Raw genomic sequence first — 4,227 nt, forward strand, 5'->3', positions numbered from 1 at the left:
AACTGCTAGCCGTACCACGCAAGCGCAGTGGAAAATAAAACAGACAATCCACTGTTATTAATGTAATTTTGTGCTACCTCAACGTGCAATATTTAATAGTTCACGTCTGTCAATAGCTAAGAACTGAAAAAAAAAAAACCTATTACAAAAGAAAACAGACATTCAGGCTTGTTTATTTCACCTCCCCGTTTTGAAATGTGTGTTTCGTATATGTACCATCTGGAATTATTCGATCAAACAGTTAGTATGTTGATGGTAGAATCATTTTACTTTTGCAGAACAGCGCCATATTCATCAAAAAATGTTATTGATTCGCGCTACGTAGCTCATCTTGACAGAACAGACTGAGCTATAATGCCACTTCAGCTGCATACTGGTGGTATCCATAATCCTAATCACAATTTAACATAATTCTGTTTTCTTTGCAGCTTGTTATTAGATCTTGGGCTGAGGACTGTTCCACCTGTGTGAAGTAAGATCAACATTTAGGATATCACCAATTGCATTGTTTCATTGTAGGAGCATAAATAGTGATGTCACTGTTAAATGCTAAGGTGTTGATATAGACCCTTTCAACAAGATAAACAAAAACAATGCTTGAATGTTCTATTTTGTTCCCAATCTACTTCCTCTGCATTAAGATAACATATGGAATGTTAAAACGGAAGCCTTGTGGGAACAACTATGCGGATAATGCAACTCTCTTGAAATGGTCTATAGCAGTGGTTCCCAACCTTTTTCAACTCGCGGCCCACACAACCAAACACATATGTTTGCGTGGCCTAGTGCAAAAAAAAATTAACTGACCCCACTATTGTTGGGTTAATAACTTAGTACTCAGAAGCTAGATTTTTAACTGTATTTATTGAATGAACTAGGGCTGTGAGATAAAATATTTTTTTGATCTTTGATCAATTTGGCGATTTCGATTTTAAACACTATTTTGACATACAGATAGCTTAACAGTCATAAATGCTTTCAGGATGAATTTGAAACATATTTCCAAAAGAAAACCAATTAGAGCTTTATCAAAAGGTTGTAACGTCTCTTGAACAGACATAAGTCAAAATAATCACTAAGTAAAGGTGTGACAATTTCAAGACCTATGGCAAAAAAATATAAATAAATCTTGTGTCCAGGGTCTTTTTTCTTTTTTGCCATACATTGTTCATAGAGCTCATTAATTGCAGGTGCCTCAGGTGTTGAAATAGATTTGTTATACATTATACAGGTTCACACGTAGGCCTACTCCGTCAGCAGTGCATACAGTATGTGTATGCGGTGCAGAAGCAGCAGCGAGAGCGCATTATTGTAACGTGAAAGCACATTAAATTAATGTGCAAGCGCAAATCTCTCTGTTCGCACGCAGATTTTACTTTGCTCTAGAGGTCGACCGATATGGGTTTTTCTATTGCCGATGCCGATGTTTAGAGGTCAGGGTCAGCCGATGGCCGATATGTGCTGCCGATTTTTAGGGCCGATATCTTGGAGTTTTCCCCTTGATTTGCATGCTAAAATGTCACACTAATAATAAGTGGATGCACAACACATTTTTTCTAAACCTATCATAATTTATTGAGCACTGACTGGAACCATCTCTTCATTCATCTTAATTTAGTGCACTAAAATTAATAAACTGACCAAGTATTAAATATATAAAACAGGTAATATATATATATATATATATATATATATCAATCATTTACATAAAAGTTTTAGAGCGTTTACATTTATCAAGTAGAATTTTTCAAGTTTGTTGGAACATAAATGTAAACTTAAATATACATTTAAATAAATACAATTTTAGAAATAAAAATCAATTAAACTGAAAAATATATACAAAAAATATATAAAAAATAAATAACAGTAGTGCTGCAAAGACACTAGCAACCAGCAACATTTGTGTTTGGTATAAATGACACAGAACATCTAAAGTGCATTCTAATTTCGAACTTACATCGCAGTCTGTTCATTATTAAAATAAAGTAGAGTCAACCAAACATTTAAAAAGTTACACTGGTCAGTTTAAATACACCGTATACCGGTCCTCTCTGCTGTTATGCAAAGGACGTTTTTGCTCATGTGAAGAGGATGATTTTTCCGTCTAGTTTACATAAAAAAAATTATTATAGATTAACATTCAGATACATTGCGAATATGGAAACATTTGGATATGTGCAGAACGAGATGTGAGCAATAACCTCCAAATACATCTAGTCAAACCCGCGCTCGCTCGTCCTCGTATGGACTTAGTGCACATGGCATAATATCTTCTTTTTAACATAATAATAAGGACTTCTCATCTCCCAGTCTGCTGTGATGAAGTGAGCAGTTATCATCACAGAGCTCTCCGTCCCCCTGGACGTCCACCCGTCTGTCGTGAGCGCAACAGAGGATGCTCGGGATAGCTCATCCACAACTTTCTCCTGTTCATAAAGATCTGGCACAATCTTTTCACTCTCACCTCTTTCCTTCATCATTATATCTGACAGGGAAGCCAAAATGCGCGGGGCGTTCAAGCTCCTCCGCTCGGCATTATCACTGAGTGTGGACTGAACATGCGCAACTTTTTTTTTTTTTTCATAAATCAATCCGCGGGTCACGCGTATGCCGAACTGAAGATATTGATCTGAACGGATCACGGATCAATGATGATCCGTTGCACCACTACTATAGTGTCATTTGAAAACATTGCAGTTGCGTTTCAAAATACAACAACGAGCACCACGAAACCATTTAAATCGGCACATTCAGCGGTCTCCTTGACAGAAAACATTCAGCAAAGTAAAATGATCTCAAACATATGGCGCGCTCTCTTCATTTTATCAAACGATCATAATCACATTTATTCATTTTACAGTCCTGCTACTAGCATTTTATTAATACTAAAACCCCTTTAATTCAGATGAGAAAGCTTTTTTTTCCAAAGCCGCGTTTCCACCGCAGGAACTTTACCCAGGAACTAGGGACTTTGGCCTGGTACTTGGTGTGTTTCCACCGCAGGAACCAGGAACTAAATAAAGTTCCGGGTAAAAAAATGCCCCTCAGAAAGCATAGACATCATATAAGTAGACGCCCTATTGGCCGCTGGGCGACGAGATTTGCGGCCGCCATCTTGAACCGGTCGTACTCCTAGTTTCGTTGCATAGCAGCAGTTAAGATGCCAGAGCACTGTGCAGCATTTTCCTGTTCTTATCGGCGGAGCATCGCAAGTACGGCTCGGGATTATTTTTCACAAGTAAGATTTAACATTACTATTGTACTATTGGTTGTAGTTTGTCCTTAAATCCAGAGAATTGAAAAGGAGCAAGGATCTTTGATAGTACTGTACTGAAAGCGTAGCTAGCTAACATTAGTTAGACTATGTATCTCAACTCAAGTGTTTCTCACATAACTTACTATTACTATTCAGATCAGAAAGAAGTTCGAAAAAACACTTGTTAGATGCACGAAACTTACTTTTAGCGTTAGGTAACGTTAAGTGCCTAATACCAACACAATCCAATCTGAGTACATACATTGTTCGACAGAACATAATAACTGTTATTTGTGTTTGCGCACGTGATATCAGCAAGTAATGTATATTAAGGTTGCTTTGTTCATATTTTTTCTGTTCTGTATAGTGTATTTGAGTACTGTGTAAAGCGCTAATAAATATGCATTATTTGTATTCTTATTATAAGGTGCTGAGAGCTGCAGAGAGGGTAGATCCGCCAAGCTTCAGCAATACAAGCTCCCCAGGTGTCAACAGTCACAGAAGAGAGAGAGAGAGAGAGTGTGTGTGTGTGTGTGTGTGTGTGATGGAGAGGGAGGGAGAAGAGTGTGTGTGTGTGAGAGAGAGAGAGAGAGAGAGAACCAGAGTGTATATGTCACAAATTATAATAAATTGTTTCTTCAACTTATTAAATATCTTATTTTACTGCAACTATCTGTTTCTGCTTCTTTATTATATATTTAAAGTGTGTGATTTATAAATATTCTACCTCACATATTTATATTTTGGGCGTCTGGTCATTTATATCTTCCATCAGAATAGAATATGTAACTCTAAAGCCTATTATGAATATTAAAATACGCCGAATCGTGTGTCCTATATCATAACCGCATGAATGACCTTTGCAGCAAAAAAATCCGCGTCAAAATCAGTTAGGAATTCAGTGAGATATGATTAATTTAATGCGCTGACAGCTCATTGCACCTGGCAAACAAGTTACATTGAGTGGAGCT

This window comes from Carassius auratus, unplaced genomic scaffold (assembly GCF_003368295.1).
Source record: "Carassius auratus strain Wakin unplaced genomic scaffold, ASM336829v1 scaf_tig00214882, whole genome shotgun sequence".
In the NCBI taxonomy this organism is placed as follows: domain Eukaryota; kingdom Metazoa; phylum Chordata; class Actinopteri; order Cypriniformes; family Cyprinidae; genus Carassius; species Carassius auratus.